The sequence below is a fragment of the Leptidea sinapis genome, chromosome 9 (genome assembly GCF_905404315.1).
Source record: "Leptidea sinapis chromosome 9, ilLepSina1.1, whole genome shotgun sequence".
Classification (NCBI taxonomy): Eukaryota; Metazoa; Arthropoda; class Insecta; order Lepidoptera; family Pieridae; genus Leptidea; species Leptidea sinapis.
This window is the reverse complement of record NC_066273.1, coordinates 382,553-404,234: the sequence shown is the minus strand read 5'-3', so window position 1 is coordinate 404,234 and position 21,682 is coordinate 382,553. Positions and strand designations below refer to the sequence as shown.

Sequence of the window (21,682 nt, the reverse complement as noted above, 5' to 3'; positions counted from 1 at the left end):
CTTTCACAAGGAAGCGGAAGTTGGAAGGCCTCATATCTCCGCGACTGAATAATAGATCTATACCGTTTTCCGACAAGGTAAAATATCTGGGACTTACTTTAGACCAGAAACTTACCTGGAATAGTCAAGTGGACGGTATTGTGCAAAAGGCAAAAATTTCCTTAAGTAGTTGTAGTCGTCTTGTCGGCCGAAAATGGGGTCTAAAGCCCAACATGGCCCTTTGGCTGTACACAGCCATTGTAAGACCACTTATATCATATGGCTCTGTGGTCTGGTGCAGAAAAATTGCCCAAAAGACCGTTATTGCCAAATTAGGAAGCCTTCAAAGAACTGCATGCGCGATAACAACAGGAGCCATGACGTACACGCCGGGAGCAGCCCTAAATGCACTTCTGAACCTGCCTCCCCTAAACCTATAGCTACAAAAGGAGGCGAGGGCCAGCATGCATAGAGTAATGACCCATATGCGGACTAATTGGCTCTCAAACTCGCTGCGGCTATTTGAGCAATCCTTACTGAGAGCGTGTAGATTCTGTAATAGTGCAGATGAAACCCTGCTACACATTCTCTCTGAATGTGGTCCTTTAATGCATAAACGTAGCATCTCTTTGGGAAGTCCAATCCTTCAACCATTTAAGATACGTCAGCTCACTGCAAAAGACATAATAAGATTCATGAAAAGAATCAATGTTTGCAGTGAGCTATAGTTTAACAGTGGCTATCACAATAGATCACATTGGTCGCAGTGTAACAGGGTTGAAATGAACTGGATCAAAGCCACTTTACAAACCATAACCATAGTTGGTAACACGGCTTCGTTTAAAATATATATATTTTAATATATTTATGTATCTGTTAATTATTCCTAAAGTTAATTATTATAAAGTTTTACTTCAATCGCGCGTAAAGGTTACACACTTAATTTTTTTTTCTTTCAACTATTATGCTTATTAGTATGTTATTTGGTAAAAATAAGTTTCACTTGAATCGTGGTTTCATTTTAAATTTTAAATTATTTAATTTTATAGGAAATTTATGAACGATGCGGGTCTCAAACACGCAACCTGTCGGGTTCCGTCCGGGCAGTCTTCCAACTGAGGCAACCGTTCTAGTGACGTATGGTTCGTAAATCTTGGAATGTCTTTGTCAACTCTCAGGTTGTGGCTTCATCTACTGGAATCGACGCCCAGTAAATACCGGTTTAATATAATATAAAAAAATCATTTGGCCCATAAGATGCCTTACTAAAATTCAAAATATATTTATAAGACTAATTAATATTGCTAATAACAGACTCCAGCCTAGTAATTACTATTCTGCGAGTTGTTCTCGATTTAATTAAATTTAGTAATTACGACCTAATACAGGAACTAATATGATTAAAGAAATATGTTTTGATTCGGCTTTGAGGATCACTTACTTAACTAAGCGAAAACGCGTTAGAAGTTCCTTTACCCTGAGGTCTTTTTTTTAGCTTATGTGAGTTTATTAACAATATTTAACAAATATTATAATATTTCAACTGGAAAAAAATAAACAACAAATTAGTATTTGGTTATTAGATTCATAAAATTGAAGCAAAATCATGGTGTAATTCAGTTTCTTTTTATTTTTATGTATTATCAAGAAATCTAAAATAAAATTATTAATTATTAATAGGAGGTCAAATGTACAGTGAATTAATTTACCGGGTTGATATGTGGTTCACATTCATCAAAATATTACGTGTTTCTATAACATAACTTGTAAACGTAGAGACATAAATCCTTCAACAAATATACGCAACGAATGAATGATAGATAGGCTTTCGAGAACAACATGAACTGGTTATATTTTCTCCACATTTGTAATGAAAATAAAACAATACTTATATATACTCTTATATTTACAATTCTTATACATGAAGTAAATAAAACTCAAGTGGCAGTGGGCAGGGCACATAGTTCGACGGACAGATTGGCCGTTGGGGCAGTAAAGTCATCGAATGGCAATCACGCAGACGAAGACTTATTGTTGCTAGACTTTTTTTAGACAAGATTTTTTTTTTATATTCGGACACTTTTACACAAATTATCTTCAATCTAGGCATAGCTTTTTCTATGTGTACATGACAACGATATATTTAATACAGTATACTTACTCAAATATACATAAATACGCAACACCCATGACTCAGAAAGAAACAACTATATTCATCATATAAATATTTGTAACTACCGAGATTATGGCACTTACTATAAAAATGAACCACACCCATCTCCATGTACTGTGCATCAAGGGCTAATACATACAATAAAAATAAAAAGCCTTTATTGTTGTTTACAAGTTTTACACAGAGTAGTTTCGTGTGCCTAAAATTAATTTACTTATGACTACTATCTAAAAACACATTTTGACTATTAACTAGAGTTTAACTAATATTCTAACAATTTTAATATCTATTGCTTATCGGCAAACGGTAGTTCGGTTACAACTTGTCTTCCGACAAAGGCCTCCTCTAAAGCTCTCCAGTCTTTTCTCATTTTTGCAGTGCGAGTCCATGTTGAACCCGCTATTTTCTTAACATCATCCTCCCATCTCTTAGCCTGTCTTCCTCAACTCGTTGCCGATAGCAATAACTGTTACTAAGGTTGTCGTATCCTAAAGAAAAAATGAATAATAAATGGGTATATAAATCCACATGTCTGTACAAATTGTATATAACAAGATGTATGGAACAACAGTTCAGGAGTGAACTTTACGTATTAAATTAATCACTGTTGTACTCTACGAATATGTGAGAACTTTGAAGTACTTTAGATAGCAATATAACAACGTAAGTGACAATGTACATGAAGTTTGTATCCTAAACTTGGACTGATAAAATACTGGCGTTTTAATACTTTAAACAAATAATATAATAGTTCTGAAAGGGATCCTATATTGTAGTGGAAAGGTTTAACTCAAGAATACATTAAAATATATCCAATGAAAATAAGGGTGTGCAGATTATGTGAAATATTAATTTATATTTATTTAATTTTTTTTTTATTAAAGTTAAGAACGAGACGAGCAGGACGTTCAGTTGATGGTATACGACCTGCCTATTACAATGCAGTGCCGTTCAGCATTCTTGAAAAACATACAAATTATAAGCGGCACTACAATTGCGCTCGTCACCTTGACACATAAGATGTTAAGTCTCATTTGTCCAGTAATTTAACTAGCGACGGCGCCCTTCAGACCGAAACACAGTAATGCTTACACATTATTGCTTCACGGCAGAAATAGGCGCCGTTGTAGTACCCACGATCTAGCCAAGGTAGAAGAGCAAAGGTGCAACGATTTGAACATGACCAGATCGTCGGATTTATTATCGAGAGACCATAATTTTATTAAAATATGATCAACACAGCCAGCTTTGATTTTGGTAAAGTGACAATCACAGAATTCTACGGCATAGCAATTTTATTATTACAAATGAAATAAGGTTGTTCGGCTGTGCACTAAAAGCATAGTTAATACTATGCTACAGTACATTACATTGTAAAGGTGAGGCCAAGTATCTGGAGCCTAGGGCGACGGTGAATGAGCTGCCTGTAGGCTATTCGAACGTTGTACAGTTAAATTTTAGTAAAGACACAGCGCTGTGTGTCTGTGGAACTTATGGCCATCCTTAAAATATTTTATAAGTAATTAACCTGCAACATTTGAAATTGGAACTCTTTGGTTGTCGAATACAGTTAATTTCTTTCTCCTTCTTGTTTTCTTTATTGCTTGTTTTGACGTAGTTTTTAACGGAATTTACATTTACCATAGATTCAACTTATGTAAATATTCGTAGTATTCTACGAACTGTGAAATCATTTATCGTATGATAATAATATTTTTCAACACTTCACACTTGCTCGTAAGGTGAGCCTTATTACATCGTTCTTAGGGCCTTAAACCGCACTATAACACACTGTGCATAATCGAATTATCCCTACAAAGTTAAGTTGGTACCTAACTGCAAGTTATATGAGAGTAAACAGAGCATTTTCAAATTTGACAGAACTGAAATTCAGAAACTGACTCAAGACTAACTAATTATAAGACTGTTTGTCATTCAATGCGACAGGAAAAATGCACAGAAACGTAATGAGACTGACGTCTCCATAATAAGCCTCACAGTGAAGAGACTTGTATTCACTGACAGTAGATACAAGCATTTCAAAATGATCATGGTAACGCGAACCTTTAAGAGTAACGTAACCTTTTAGAGTTTATCTCACCAAATAACTCATTATGACTCACATTATGAGAGTTTCTTGTGCCGCTTATTCTGTCTCAGAGCGCCATTTGTTTTCGAAGCATTATCTAGTAGAAAAGACATCAAAAAGAATTCTAAAGGAATCAATTTTGAGAAATTAAATATCTTTTTATGACTTGAAATCCATCAATAGGTCCCCATACAAATGATAATATTCTATTAATATTAAATGTGAAAGGTTTGCAGAAGAGGTGTATTAAACTTAATATTTATTAAGTTTTTTTATACTTTTTAGTTTTTGAAGTGTTTTTTTTAAACGTAGTTTTTTAGTTGTACTTCTTACTTCACAGATAGTTGTATGTACTTCACAAAAATCGTCACCCTTTTGCTATTAATAGTGATTTTTATTATTATAAAACTAGAAATAAGGGATAGCTTGTAACTAATTCTAGTAGGTTTCGTAAGATTAAATGTATACACTTTTATAATAAAGTCCCATCCCACTGTTCAGACATTATAATTAAATAAATTTAAAGGCTTTATTAAATAATGGTAAATCCTACTACTCCACAGCTGAATATCTAAGTGACAGCCTGGGACTAGATTTAGATTATTTTATAGCACTAGCAATGACAGAACAATATTGTATATTTCATTAAAAAGAACGCAGAAAACGAACAGAGAATAGTTAATAGAGTGCGCCAACCACATAAAAGGTAAATAAACTTTTTTCATTTTCACAGACGGAACAGTTTTAAGAAAAATTACACTAAGGAGAATTAGAATGGAAAAGCAAACACTGTAGTATTTATTAGATCTGTTTTATTTTTAAAAATACAACTGTTGTAAGAAATATTCTAACGGGTCTTTACTGTTGGTCTGCATGCGACATCTCATGGCTTTTAGTGTTTGGGTTCTCAGAAGTGTGTATTGCCGTCACACGACAGCGACCACTGCATAATATAAAATTGAAGTTTTTATGTTAAATTTGACATTATTTTAGTAATTGTTGTAGTAGTTTTTTGTAGATGTATATTATAATTTTTTAATTTATTTCTACATACACACGTAAATAATTACAACAAGCAAAATCACAAGTGGTCAGAGGAGTGCAACGGGGTCATTATTTTGCGTCAGTCATTGTGTCTTAACAAGGAGTCACAAAGCTTCATGCGTGAAGAATATGTCCTAACCGAACAAAGAGACTGTATTAAATCATTTCGTCAAACCTATTAGCTTAGAATACGCTTTTTAAAAGAAAAGCTAAGACATTCCAGCAAGACTGCAACTGGTCACGAGGCACGAAACACCCAAGCGTGGCTGGAAGTCAACTTTCGATTTTAAAAGACTTGTATACTGGCTCACGCTCTCTTAACAACACGCTAACATCGAGTAGCTTAAGTGTGCGTCCATACTGCGAGCCTAGCGCGAATGCGACGACGGGCGCGAAATATTAAACATATAAAACGCGCCTTTGCGTCCTTACTGAAGTGACTAAGGCCTAGGAAGCCTAAGTAGGAAGCCTAGCGCGACAGGTTCGAGCGAGTTACCGTGCGGAGGTTTCAAACGTTCCTATTCGCGCGTTATGGCCGCACTACGAGCCTAGTCAGCGAGCGACCTAGCACGCGGATGGCGGGGAAAACAAACCTGTTCGGTCTTACCGCTCGGCGTGTGCGCGGCTGCATATTGTTTTTTTGTTAAATGGCGGTAAACACTGAATTGTTTATACGTGCAAATTAATCTAACCCACCTATATGGCAAAGTAAACATCCACAGGACAGTAATTTTTAGGGTATAACCTCAATTCTTCATGCACATTATAAAAATCACCACATTGTTCTCTGTTTTGATTTATTTCGTGTACATCATCTTTAATGTTCCACACTTCCCATCTCAAAATCGGACTGTCAAGTAAAAATACTATAAACCGCTACGAGAGATTGCGTCCCACTGTGGACACAGCACGCCTCGCTCGCCGCGCCCGCCTTAGGGCCCCGTCACCGCGCATTCAGTGTGGACGCACACTAAGAAATCTCTAGAACAGGTCGTGAACAAAATCTCTATGAACATGAATCCATCGATCGGTGGCAAGACAGATCAAGGAATAGAATAGAAATAAATTAATTTACCAGAGGGAGTGACAATAACATAACATATTGCAACAACACTTACGTACAATGTAGCTCACTTCATCGTACATCGGTTTGTAAAGGGCCTTTGATATGGGGAGAAGAACTGATAAAAAACTCCCAACCCAATTTTTTAATCATATAAATAACAACTAAGCGTACTTAAAATAATACTAGCTGACCCGGCAAACGTTGTTTTGCCATATAAAGTATAATTCACGCGATAGTTTTATAAGTAATAAAATCCTATAATGATGTATAGGCTATAATACAGCCTATTTTATAGCCTATACATCATTTTGTTCTATTGTCAATAGTTTTTGCAGCGCACGCAAAAATAGGTTTTCTATTTTACACCTTGTGTTACTAAATAGCAATTTTATTACGGATCCCTAATTTTGAAAAAAAAAACATAGCCTATAGCCTTCCTCGATAAATGGACTACCCAACACTGAAAGAATCATTCAAATCGGATCAGTAGTACCAGAGATTAGCGCGTTCAAACAAACAAACAAACAAACACTGCAGCTTTATAATATTATTATAGATTATACAATTTTAGGTGGCCTGCGCAGAACCATACAAGAATCATGCATCATTGTCCTCTTTATAATTTACTATACTGTAGAAAGCCTTCTTCCATTATAATAATAAGTTCCGGACTAGTAGTTATAAAATACGCACAATTATGTCGTGGATAAAGAAGATATATTGTATTCAACAGAAGCAAATACCACGAAACCTCAGCGTGCGTCCAGTGTGCGGAAATAAAAATAAATAATAACCCAATCTTGATTAGTATTCAAGGCGTAACACGCAATATCTGGTGAGGCTACTAAAACTAAAGCCGCTTTTCCACCGCGAGCGGAGCGGACCTAATAAGGACTCCGTTCATGTTGCAAGAGTGAAAATGATACTTGTGTTTCCACCAATAAATAGTCGAACGGAAAGGACTCAGCGAGCCGAAAGAGTTGAAATTAACTCGCACAGTTCTAGCAGCGTTTCCACAGAGAAAGAGGTGAGAAGGGGCGACCGAACGAGTAAAAAGTGGTTCTAACGAGTTCACTAAGACAAGGTCTCGGCAACTAGTTTAAAACGGACCATAGTCTATGTCAATAGGCGATAAAAGATTGAAGTTTCTATTTTTTTTCAATTTTTTATAATAGATAAAGGCGCGTTAGGTTATTTTTCTATATAGGTAGGAACTTGATCACTGTCTTATCTTGATTCCGTGTCACTCGACAACATCTCGAATACCAAACAAAACCAAAGTTACCAACTGAACTCGCTATCTGTTGAAATTAACTGTTCATTTTTCATTTCTCATTTTCCGTTCAGCTTGCTTCACGCATTTCTCTCTCTCATTATCCTTTTCGGCCAAACCATTTTCCACTAATTACCCTTTCGCGGTGGAAATCTGGCTTTATAGCCTATTTATTCATTTTTGTTTCATAAGCCGTTATAACTTACGATGTTACATAAACTTGACCAATTTCTACACAAAAACACCGTTTTTGAGATTATAGTTTACCTAAACTTGTATCTACGTAATGTGACATAATATTATGAACATTAGAATGAAATAGACCAAAATAGTTTATTCGTCTAGATATACTAGCTTGCTGCTATACAACCGATGAAAACAGGCCAGATTTATTACTTTAGTGTGCATGACAAGCTACGTTGTACATTCGTGATTTCTATGTCAATTTCGAACTTTCAAAATAGAGGTTAACTGTCACCCTCAATTTTTTTCGACGTTTTCACGGCTGTCACAGTCTATCTAGACGTATAATTAATGATCTAATGAAATAAAGTTTAACTGCGTAGTTACAATATACGTGTAAGTATTGTACATTTTTAAATTTCCCGCCAACCTTTGAAAATTTTAGGAAACATAAAAAAAAACTCTTACTAATATTATGAATGCAAAAGTGAGTTTGTTTGATTACTACGCTTTCGCATCGTAACTAATCAACCGGTTATCATGAAATTTTGCGCACAGGTTGCCCGGAGTACAGAATAATACGATTAATAAGAAATTCAAAGCTTAAAATATATTTACTTATCCGTTAGTTTGTACTTGTTTTGACCGTTACTTTATGTAATCAATTATTATTTACTAACTATTTTTAAATTGAGTTCTTGCTTGAATTTTATATACAACAAAAGCTGCTTTTTGAATTATTAGCAGTCTTTTAAAAATATTTCATTACTCAAAAGCGTCTTAATTATATGACTCTAGCGTCTTATATCACCAATATTCATAACAATAGTTGCTTAATATCAATTAAATAATAAATAACTTGCAATATTTACACTAGGTATAAAATGCAATAGCGTTTGTGTGGAAGCCAAGGAACGTTACACAATAATAGAGAAACAGACAATATGTAACCTTTTGATATTTAGCTATGGAGAGGCACGTAAGCTCATTTTTCATATTTATCGTAGCAGCCATATAAATTGGCTTAATCACAAATTTTCTTTGAGTGGTAGTTATTCTGTTTAGGTATTATATTATTTGGACGTGGTCATCATTATAGTATATTTATTACAGAGCTTGTATCTACTATTTAATAAGTTAATTATCAGCTTTCGACAAAGGGCAATACATCGACTATAAGGTTAAGCTTTCGTAGGTCTGTTGTTGGCAAATTATTTTCTGTGTCAATATGTTATTGACATGTCCTATTTCTTATGCAGTGTCTAAGTATATGTCGAATTTGTTGTCTTAATTTACAATAAGTGGATTAATCCTTGCCGGAATAATGCTAATGCCTTTGCTAATGTTTAATATAATGTATGCAAATACAAAATAATGTTTTCTCTTTTTAGGCTTTTTTACTTACTAATTGAATCCATCATTAGAGCTGATTTTGATTTAAATGGAATCAAACTTTTAGTAAAACCTTTTTGACATAACCTTTTTGGCTTCTTCATGATGACTATAAATCATATTATAATATAATATTTTTAAATTAAACCGTATTACTTGAAACTATATTATAAATATTACTATATTAATATAAAATTCATTTTCTGTCTGATTATACATTCGCCTTTATTTTATTATGTAGTATATTTTTAATGATTTTCTTTAACAAGTATTTTACCAACTGTGATAAGGGAGCAATTATTTATCGTTTTAAAAATATCCGAACATAGTTTTGAACTTGTGATTACACTTAAAGTAGCTGTAATACATTTACGGAGTGGGTTTAGTTTTACGATATCCATCTTAGCAAGCGTAGATCGCTTATGTTCGCTATCACAATTTGAATATATGTTTCATGTCTTCTTCATCAAAAGTTATCCAATTTACTTTATGTTTGTTCACAAACTAGAGCAACCACGATATGTATGGATTAATATACTAGTATTTCAGTAAACGTCGTATTACTAATAGTGTGAGGAGGACTGACTAAGTGGTCACTTATTTAAACTCAACTAACATTTATAGATGAGACAATCTTTTATTATTAGTATGTATGTCGCAGGGAAATGATAATATCAGAGATTTGGTCAATTCCCTAAATGATTTGATCAAATCACGGAGAATGATTAAAGAACAATACGATTTTATCATTCCTCTAAACAAACCTAGTGATTTGATCAAATGCCTGGGTTGGATCCGTGAAATGACAATGAGTGACGCGACTAGAAGAACTAAGGTTGTAAAAGCGAGCGAAGCGAGCATAAGACTTGAGTCAAACCCCGACTCGGACAGGTTAGGTGGCAAACCATTCGTGTTTTTTGTTCAATAATAAGGGCCCCGCGAAGCGGGGCTTCTACTTGGCCTTCACAGAAACTTTTATCTGTTTTGAGGTTAGGTTATATTAATTTGATTTTCAAGAGACTGGTGCGTTACCTTTTCATGGGACATCTCCCTCCCTCTCCCGTCCCCTCTCACCCCCGTCCACCTGCGACACGATACTAAATCCTTACCAAATTATGTCTAAGTCCAAATAAACCTTATAGATACCAAAGAAAATACTTTTTGTTATTTCAAGGAACCAACTCTGGCATTTGGTCAAATCACTAGATTTGATTCGAGAAATGATAAAACCGTGTTGTTATTTTAACAGGTTCCGAGACTCACTGATTTTATCATTTCCCTGCGACATATATTATACGTAAGTAACCATCCCTACTCTGTGGTATTTAAATAATGTTTGTCTTTGTAAATTTGTGGTTTCTACTGTAGGTATTTGTTAATACCTGCCCTAATTGCAAGAGTTTATTTCAGTGCGTTTAGTACGTACCTAGTTCAGGTTAGGGGACTATTCTATACAAGTCATCCTCCATTAATTCAAAATTCATGCTGTAAGACTTTCATTTGTTTCTGTGACAGTTCAGTGAATATTACGTTAACTGAACTTGATGCCTTGATAGTCCAACGGTGATGATCTTGCTGTTGCAATTATTATCTAGATAAAATTCTTCTATAAAATTATTAGTGTTCATCTGGTTGAGATTATTTGTTACATTGCAAGGTCCCACTCTAAAAGGTTGATTGGTTTTGGACTTATCTAAGGAGTTTTTACTAAAACTAATCAAGTGACCAATATTTATTGGAAATATAACTGAAGCTACATGAAGTAACTCACTTGTTTCAACATTAATTATTTACGATCTCTGTTGTATTATTATGAACATCGACGTTAAACTGCAAAAGCACGAGTTCGTACGTCGCTATAGTCCCGGCAACCTACAATACAAAAAAATATTGTTACTCCTACATATATTATACATAAATTCATATAACAACATATAGTCTTCATAAAAGAATATTTCAGTTTCAATAAGGTGTAGCAAAAAGTCCTGGGAACACCCCAAAAGGAAGACCATTAAAAACCGGTGAGGATGATGTCCAATTTTATGACTTATCATGCAAAGGTGGAATTCGGCGGCAGGAATCAACACAATGAAGTGACGTCTCTACGCAACGCCAAGTGATCCAGCCGTTCACAGGCAACTGGAACTCCGAAAATTTGAGCTGCAGCACGCGGTCATATGGTATGATAGCTGATACTGAGGTGCGCCACACCAGAGATGACAGCAATACTCCTAATAATATGTGGCCAGACCTGCGCTTTGTACAGTGTTAGAATATGGGCCGGCATGGAGTTAGTGAAGAGCGGTGATACGACAAATGGGGTTTTTTTTGTGGTAAGCGCGCAAACTTGAGTCTTGGATATACCCACTGTTTCCATGGGATATTTAGTCCCTGCTTATTCTAGAGATATCAGGAAATGGATATCGACATGTCATTTAGAGCAGGTCATAATATATTATTAAATAGAAAAAAAAATTGTAGTCCAAGGGGCTTAGATTTGGGCTAGATGGGGAACAGTCTTCAGCTCTTTTATAGTCCGGAATGTTGACTTCCAGCCCAGCTTGGATAGTTCATGCGTTGTGATGAGTAGTCTTACTGGAAAGTCCAACATGATTTGTAAGAAGGGTCATTTTTATAACAGTCCTTTGATAAACTTTGATTGAAGTCTTTACTCCATTTTCACAGAAAGTTTGTGACTCCTTGATAAGACCCAAACGAGGACTGATGTAAGATTTATTTATTTTTTATTTATTTATTTAACACCAACAAGACAAACACTAACAAAAGTATAATAACATTATTACAATGAATAATAAATTCTAAGTGTTGACTTAATTATAGGTGATACACACATTTCAAAAACATAGACACAAACATATTTAATTAAAATAAATGTAAACATTATCGGAATATTACAAATTGAATTAAACGTAAATGAATAAGAGATCAATAATATTATATAATAATTAAAACATGCATCATTTCACAATTATATAAAACAGACTTAAACTTATCAGTATTTATTAATTATTTGAATAAAATATACTTTTTGCCTATAATTTACAAAAAAAAAAAATCATGAATATAAATGAAATAAATTCCGTTTAAATGACGAAATATGGTCTGAAAATATATCAATATCAACTTTTTTATCTTTTTCTTTTTCTTTTTCTTTTTCTTTTTCTTTTTCTTTTTCTTTTTCTTTTTCTTTTTCTTTTTCTTTTTCTTTTTCTTTTTCTTTTTCTTTTTCTTTTTCTTTTTCTTTTTCTTTTTCTTTTTCTTTTTCTTTTTCTTTTTCTTTTTCTTTTTCTTTTTCTTTTTCTTTTTCTTTTTCTTTTTCTTTTTCTTTTTCTTTTTCTTTTTCTTTTTCTTTTTCTTTTTCTTTTTCTTTTTCTTTTTCTTTTTCTTTTTCTTTTTCTTTTTCTTTTTCTTTTTCTTTTTCTTTTTCTTTTTCTTTTTCTTTTTCTTTTTCTTTTTCTTTTTCTTTTTCTTTTTCTTTTTCTTTTTCTTTTTCTTTTTCTTTTTCTTTTTCTTTTTCTTTTTCTTTTTCTTTTTCTTTTTCTTTTTCTTTTTCTTTTTCTTTTTCTTTTTCTTTTTCTTTTTCTTTTTCTTTTTCTTTTTCTTTTTCTTTTTCTTTTTCTTTTTCTTTTTCTTTTTCTTTTTCTTTTTCTTTTTCTTTTTCTTTTTCTTTTTCTTTTTCTTTTTCTTTTTCTTTTTCTTTTTCTTTTTCTTTTTCTTTTTCTTTTTCTTTTTCTTTTTCTTTTTCTTTTTCTTTTTCTTTTTCTTTTTCTTTTTCTTTTTCTTTTTCTTTTTCTTTTTCTTTTTCTTTTTCTTTTTCTTTTTCTTTTTCTTTTTCTTTTTCTTTTGCTTTTCCTTTTCCTTTTCCTTTTCCTTTTTCTTTTTCTTTTTCTTTTTCTTTTTCTTTTTCTTTTTCTTTTTCTTTTTCTTTTTCTTTTTCTTTTTCTTTTTCTTTTTCTTTTTCTTTTTCTTTTTCTTTTTCTTTTTCTTTTTCTTTTTCTTTTTCTTTTTCTTTTTCTTTTTCTTTTTCTTTTTCTTTTTCTTTTTCTTTTTCTTTTTCTTTTTCTTTTTCTTTTTCTTTTTCTTTTTCTTTTTCTTTTTCTTTTTCTTTTTCTTTTTCTTTTTCTTTTTCTTTTTCTTTTTCTTTTTCTTTTTCTTTTTCTTTTTCTTTTTCTTTTTCTTTTTCTTTTTCTTTTTCTTTCTCTTTTTCTTTTTCTTTATCCTTTTCTTTATTAACAGTAGTTATTATGACACCAATACATTTCTTATGTGATAATTTATATATAGCATTATAACTCAACATCAATCTATTAATTGGAGAATAGCGTCTTTGACGTGAGCGTGTGCTTTTTTCTACGAATGGCATAAAAGACGACGGCCTTATTGTCTTCAGTGGGGAACGAATATTTAATTGAGGTAATAAATAGGTACTATCAATGACGCCATTCACCAACTCATATAAGAATGTAAGATCGAGGAGCTAGGATGATAAAAACATTCAATTTTCTGACTTGTGAAGCTTCTTTGGAGCTATAAGCGTACACTTTGACATTTAGCTTGTTATAGTGCTTCTTAGTTGTAAGAAACGATATAATTACTACGACATACATTCTACTATTTACTAATTAATACAGAGACGTTTTTTCGTTTGGTTATTCTGCAAAAACTAATATGTAATGAACCGATCGGAGTAATACATAATAATATATTAATCATTATGGATACATCTTGTGATCTAAACCAAAAGATGCAGTATGTTTCGGAAAGGTATATATTATTTATAGTGACTACTCATTACCGTTATATATAATATTGATTAAAATTTTAATACTCACAGATATGACTAGTGTTCTGGTGATAGGAAACATATTCATTCCAGTAAGTGCTACCGTTTCACCGTGGATTTGATCGATGAATCGCTGAACCTAAAATAATAGACATATTATTATACAGACACCAACAAATATACAATTATATATTATGAAAAAATCCAAGAACTATTTATATTGGCCCTTTCTCAATCCAATCTATGCAATACATAAGGAAACTATTTCGAACGCTTGCGATATTTTAAGATACACACACTGTCTTGTAAGATATATTCCATATTGGATTCTATCGTTGTGTATAAAATTGTAAACGATGGAATTCACTGCCCCGATATTCTCTCTTCAATTATCCGCTCCCCTGAGACTCCCGAGAATATTCACATGCGATTTTTTTTAACTTATACTGCAAAGTCTAACCTAGGTCACTTGCGTACTCTTATAGAATCGTTCTCACTTACAATAGCCTTCCGAAAATAGATCGAAGTATAGACATTTTAAATGATAATTTCTTTGCGCTTCGGAATAAACTTCGAAAATTGATATGTAGACAGGAATTTAATTTGCCGATCAATAAAATTATGTATTATTTTAGTTCTTTAGTTAGTAAAATAAGTCTTGTTCATTTTAAATTATTTTCACTTTGCTTTATAGTCCATTATATACCAGTGGGAGGCTCCTTTGCAAAGGAAGCCGGCAAGACTATGGGTACCACAACGGCGCCTATTTCTGCCGTGAAACAGTAATGTGTAAATATTACTTAGTCTGAAGGGCGCCGTAGCTAGTGAAATTACTGGGCAAATGAGACTTAACATCTTATATCTCAAGGCGACGAGCGCAACTATAGTGTCGCTCAGAATTTTTGGGATTTTCAAGAATCTTGAGCGGCACTGCATTGTAATGGGCAAGGCGTATCAATTACCATCAGCTAAACGTCCTGCTCGTCTTGTCCCTTATTTTCATAAAAAAAAGATACTTTGTTTTACAATTAAAATATATGTTTAGGTATGTAATATTTGCATGTGGTCGTTGCCTGTGAGTACAATAACACTTACATTTAGGTTTATTTTGAATAATATGTAGTGTAATTAGTTAGTCATTATTATGTTAGCGATGCTAATAAATAAATAAATAGGCTATGGTCACTAGAACGTCGACATACAAAGTAATTTAAATATTTATTTTAAATTTTGATTGAGAATACATTCCGTCGCTATGCAATGCTATGTTCATAGCGTATTAACGTACACTAAACCTAAAAACTAGTGTTAGACCCCGGAGAAAGGCGTCGCGTCCCTGTTGTCACTAAATAAAGTCGGCTGCTTCTGTGGAAAGAATACTTCCACTGGTTATACAAACCTCTATGCAATAAGCTGGTGAAGGAACAGAATACAATATTGGTGCAGCTAACAATGGCTCGGAGTGCACATTTGACGCTAGCAATGCCACCAGCAGGCTCAAAACTATCAAGAATATGAGTGATGTAACATACGATATCACCTGTTCATATTCGTGGGATGTTCTAAAATAAAAAAATTATACAATTATGCATAGTTTATCCAATTTGTTATTAAAAGGTGATAACACTCACTTCTGGGATTAATTATTCAAATTAAATTTTTAACCAAAAATATTTTTTCGTTCGACAACCTGAGAGTTGAACAAGGCATAGATACCAAGATTTACAATCAATGCGTCTCTCGAACGGTTGGCAAAATTGGTAAGAGCGATTCCCGCAGCGTTCATAAATTTTGGATACAAATTTAATTTGTATCATTTACACAGTTATATATAAATCTTTAAATCAGTTTATTAACAAGTCTGCGAAATTGGCCAAGTGGGAATTTTTATTTCTCACTTTAAAATTTTTAGTCCCCTTGTATGATTTTGGCGAATTCTGCAGTCCTTTTAGTTCTAACCGTCCCGATCTTTTATAGACTCCGACAGAGGATTTGTAATAAAGTCTTCTTTCAGTAAATAATAAAAAAAATTAAATGACCGACGGCTCTATACCCGCCTTGTGCAAGGCAATCACTGCAATTCTGTTTTTTTTAACAGTCCATTTAGTTTTTGTGAGTTTATATTAACCTAGACAAAAATATGTGAAATTGCGGGAAATTATAAATTCGAAGGAGTTCCAAATGAATTTATAAAAAATTTTAAAGTTGTACCAATGTATTTTATGGATACACTGTATTATTGTATTTTGAGAAAGTAATAAAATCCAACTGTTATTGATTATTTTATTACGTTTTAATTCCATTTAAATTATATTACATAGTTGACATATATTTAAAAAAAAAGTATAGATATACATCCAAACTATTAAACATTTTTTATGTAATATCCAGTCCACTTTTTGAATATGCCCTGTACTTTTCCCGGGGCGTAAAAAGAATAGGGGAGTCCCAGGCCCATGGGTGTCGTAAGAGGCGCCTAAGGGCTTTTAAGAAGTGGGAGAGTCACGCTGCCGTCTTTTGACGTCAGCACAATCGGGCCAGACTCGTCCGGGTTAATTACCACACTCGCACAGAATACCGGCGTAAAGTAGCGGCCTAGTGCCGCTATGATTCGCATAGGTTAGTGTCGAGGACAGGTGGCCATTCCCCCCCCCCCCTCCACCCGAATATGACAGCGGATCTTAAAAAGATTTTACCCCAGGAGGGTAACGGCTCTACCAGAGTCGGAGAATCCCTTCCCGAGCACTCTAGCTCGGGTTGCCCTTCGTATTCTGGGGGAAGACACAGAACCGCGCATGACCAAGGACAGACGAGGCAGTAACACCACGGCACCCCGCTCCAAACTCAACGTGGACTTTTGCAATATCAGGGGAATTCACTCCAATTTAAACGCCGTCCACCACCACCTTGAGACGGCGCAGCCGGACTTGTGTTTCCTTACGGAGACGCAGATATTTCGACCTAGCGATACGTCATATTTAACGTACCCCGGGTACAAAATTGAGCACAATTTTTTGCCTCATGCCGGGGTAAGTGTGTACCTTAGGGAGGATATCTGCTGTCGCCGTCTCGGCAATTTTGAGGGTAGGGACCTGTCCACTCTCTGGCTCCGCGTAGATTTAGAGGACCGCGTCCGCATCTATGCGTGTGTCTACAGGTCCCATAGTGGTAAAGCAGAAACCGATCATCTCATGGGCTGCGTTCAAGCGGCAATTGACGACATGCTTGCAAAGATCCCCTCCGCTGAAATCGTAGTCTTGGGTGATTTCAACGGGCAGAATGCCGAATGGCTTGGATCACGTACCACAGACTACGCAGGGCGATCTGTGCATAATTTTGCATTGGCGTATGGTCTGTCCCAGTTGGTTGAGTCGCCAACGCGGCTTCCGGATGTGGATAGCCACATGCCGTCCTTATTGGATCTTCTGCTGACTACACATTCCGATGGTTACCAGGTCTTTGTCGACGCCCCTCTCGGAACGTCCGACCATTGCCTGGTCAGGAGTGTAGTGCCTATCCGACGCCAACGTCGCAGACCACCAGCGACCCGCCGCGTTTAGCACTACAAGTCAGCAGATTGGGATAGGATGCGTTCCTTTTTTGCATCCTACCCTTGGGGCAGGGTTTGTTTCCCTTCGGATCATCCTAGTGCCTGCGCCGTTGCAGTAGCCGATGTGATACTGCAGGGCATGGATATTTTTATACCAAGCTCTGTAGTACCGATCGGTGGCACATCACAGCCCTGGTTCGATGCGTCAGTTAAAGCAGCATCTGACTGCAAAAAACCGGCGTATTGAACTTGGGTTACAGTGCTGGGCACAAAGGATCCGAACTGCATAGTTCTTAAGAGGAAATACAACCGTGCCTCCAGATTTTTTAAGCGGCAAATCGCCCGTGCAAAATCACAAAACACGTCGTCAAAATCGGCGAGCAGCTTTCCAGTTATCCGACCGGAACACGCAAGTTCTGGTCGTTGTCGAAAGCTGCTCTTGGTAACTTCAGCCAGCCGTCCATGCCGCCGTTGCACACGAGGAATGACACCCTGGCCCATACGGCAAAAGAGAAGGCCGATCTCTTGTGCGCTCTTTTCGCCTCCAACTCGACTCTTGACGACAACGGAAAAACACCGCCGACCATCCCGCGGTGTCAGAGCTCTATGCCTGAAGTACAGTTCAGACAGAAAATTGTTAGGCGAGGTCTGTTTTCGTTGGACGTCAGGAAGTCGAGCGGGCCGGATTGCATTTCTCCAATCGTGCTTAGAACGTGTGCCTCTGAGTTGACGCCGGTGCTAACGCGTTTATTCCGGCACTCTTTTTCCAAAGGCGTAGTCCCTGACTCATGGAAGTCAGCCCTTGTCCATCCGATCCAAAAAAAAAAGGAGACAGTTCAGATCCGACAAACTACAGGCCTATTGCTATTACCTCCCTGCTCTCCAAAATCATGGAGAGCATAATTAGCCGTCAGCTCTTGGTATACCTAGATGGTCACCAGTTGATCAACGACCGACAATACGGGTTTCGCCATGGTCGGTCGGCAGGTGATCTTCTGGTATACCTAACACATAGATGGGCTGCGGATATTGAAAGCAAGGGGGAAGGCCTGGCAGTTAGCCTGGATATAGCGAAGGCCTTTGATCGTGTATGGCACAAGGCGCTCCTCTCAAAACTTCCATCATTTGGGCTTCCCGAGAGCTTGTGCATGTGGACCTCCAGCTTCCTCACTGGGCGCAGCATACAGGTCGTTGTCGACGGATATTGCTCGAACCCGAAGCCCGTGAATGCTGGAGTGCCCCAAGGCTGTGTGCTGTCTCCCACGCTGTTTCTTCTGCATATCAATGATATGTTGGACACGTCCAACATTCATTGCTGTGCAGACGACAGCACTGGTGATGCCGTATACACTGGCCATGCAGGTCTCTCTCGGGAAATCGTCGACCAGTGCCGGGAGAAACTTGTGTCTTCTATCGAGTCCTCTCTTGAGAAGGTCGCGGAATGGGGAAAATTGAACCTTGTCCAATGTAACCCCCAGAAGACTCAAGTTTGCGCATTTACCACTAAAAAAACCCCATTTGTCGTATCACCGCTCTTCGACAACACTTCCCTCAAAGCCTCGCCTAGTATCGGAATACTGGGTCTCGAAATCTCGAGCGATTGCCTATTTCGTGGTCATCTGGAGGGCAAAGCCAAATTGGCTTCAAAGAAACTGGGTGTCATTAATAGAGTACGGCAATACTTCAAGCCGGCCCACATACTATCGCTCTACAAAGCGCATGTCCGGCCACACATGGAGTATTGCTGTCATCTCTGGTCTCGCACACCCCAGTATCAGCTCGATCCATTTGACCGCGTGCAACGTAGAGCAGCTCGAATTGTCGGGGACCCAGTGCTCTGTGAACGGCTGGATCACTTGGCGTTGCGTAGAGACGTCGCTTTACTGTGTGTCTTCTACCGCATTTATCACGGGGAGTGTTCCGAAGAGCTGTTTAACCTGATGCGATGATTCCTCCTTCGCACGACATGCCACAAGTTAGGATATCATCCCCATCATCTGGATGTGTGGTGTTCCTCCAAAGTGCGGTTTTCAAGGAGCTTTCTTCCAACTACTACAAAGCTGTGGAATGAACTTCCTTGTGCGGTGTTTCCGGGACGATACGACGTGGTAAAAAAAGCGCGTACACCTTCCGTAAAGGTCGGAAACGCTCCTGTGATTCCTCTGGTCTTGCAAGAGATTGTGGGCGGCGGTGATCACTTAACAACAGGTGACCCGTACGCTCGTTTGTCCTCCTATTCCATAAAAAAAAATATGAGAGCGAACAATAAAATCATACTAACCCAGTAATATTATTGGAACATTCATCAATAGGTTCAGTAAAATGTAATCCATACCTAAAATCATTCAACGCATAAATTTATATTTTCATAATTGATCAGGACAATATCTCTTTATTATCAAAGCATAGTCACATCATATTAAAAAAAGTCTTCAATATTAAATAAAACTCAGCAGATCTTTTTACACATATCTAAATTTACCTAAACGAAATCCATTTCTACATGCAATATTTAAGTTATTTAATAGAAAGATGCCCAAAGAAATCTATGATATAATATCAAATTATTCATTATGTTCGTTACGTTCTCAAAAGCAAGTTGATCTAATGGTACTCAGATCTAAAGAGACATTGATAATATAAGCGAAGTTGCTACCTCAACAAAAAAAAAACACTATATAAGCATATTTTGTAAAAAGAATTAGCTCACGCCAAGATATTGTACACCCTCAAGCACATGATAAACAAGTTACTTGTAAATGCAGTAAATGTAATTGTATTAATATGTCCGTCAAACAATCGCACCAAATGCGTCGCATTATTGTAATCCTCACGTATACTTTTCCAGAACGCTGCAGGCATATACTGAAAATGTAATATAGTATAGTACGAATTGTGAGACATAGAGCGATATGTAAGCAGAGTACTCGGTACTCGATACTATATTTATTCGCGTTACAAGGTTTGAAAATTTTCTATGTGTTATTGAAACTTTGAATGAAAATTGATCTTAGGGGGTTTTGGTCTTTGGGGTACCAGAGATACTAATAGAAAGAGAGGCAGACAGATACTAAGGTGGGAAGATAATATTAAAAAAGGTTGCTGGGCCAGTTTGGAGTAGAGATGCGCGGGAGAGAGAGCGCTGGAATATATATAGTATAGAGGAAATATAATAAAACATGCTACTACATTTTATATCTAGCAATAAAGGCTATCTTTAGCTTTATTGAACCTGGACGTTGTTGTTAATTTTTTTTAGGACAAATTAGCAAACATCCAGGTCACCTGGAGGTCTGTGATCGCTGTGGCCTATCGTTAAGGCGTTATCGACCTTAGAAAGCATCGAATAAACGTACATTAAGAATTTACAAAAAATGTTTTTAGTTATAATAGAGATCATATCTAACTTTATGAGGCTTATGCGATTGTAAAAGAATGTTGTAATATTACCTGTCCTTGCACAGAGACGAGCTTTTCATTTATTTTTTTAAATATTGACGATAAGAATAAACTGACACACATAATTAGTATATAAGAGTAGCCCCAGTTAATTGTACAAATAAGATTTAAAATCTGCAACAAAAAAGTATCAATAATAAATAAAGTAATGTTTAGTGGCTAGTGCTACTCTTTCGACAACATTTTGTTCTAAGAGGACATACTACGTTACCTCGAACACTGATACTCTTATGAATTTGCTGTGTGATTTGCCCAAGCGTACGATTTTTATTGAAGTAATAATCCATCATGATTTATCTAATACAATAAAAGCCATATTATTTATTTATGCAACTGTTGGTATTAAATTATATAATAAGGGGTATTAAAACACGAACGTGGGTTATACACGAGAGGCGAAGCCGAGTGTGTACCTAATTATCAACAGTTGCATACAAGACTTATAAACTAATAACTACATAGTATGAGTCCTCTATAAAAGAATGTGAAACATTTAGCTTACTGCTAACATTAAAAAAGCCAGTCCTAGTAACCATAATATCATCCAAAGGAGTGTTATTATGAAAACGGATGATATAATGTTGTACTGTATTCATTACAACACTCGTTTGGATGATGTAATGGTTATTAGGACATTGGGTGTTTTAATGTTCGCAATAAGCTAACTATT

At 35.8% G+C, this 21,682-nt stretch overlaps 1 long non-coding RNA gene across 1 annotated transcript; it reads right to left on the bottom strand.

Moving 5' to 3' along the window:
* Positions 1-15,471: 15,471 nt before the first annotated feature.
* On the bottom strand, positions 15,472-21,123 carry LOC126965894 (uncharacterized). Its single transcript, XR_007729625.1, has 4 exons — positions 21,004-21,123; positions 20,264-20,418; positions 19,835-19,888; positions 15,472-15,565 (listed from the first exon to the last, which is right to left on the bottom strand). It is a non-coding gene; the product is annotated as an uncharacterized LOC126965894 (long non-coding RNA).
* Positions 21,124-21,682: the final 559 nt, after the last annotated feature.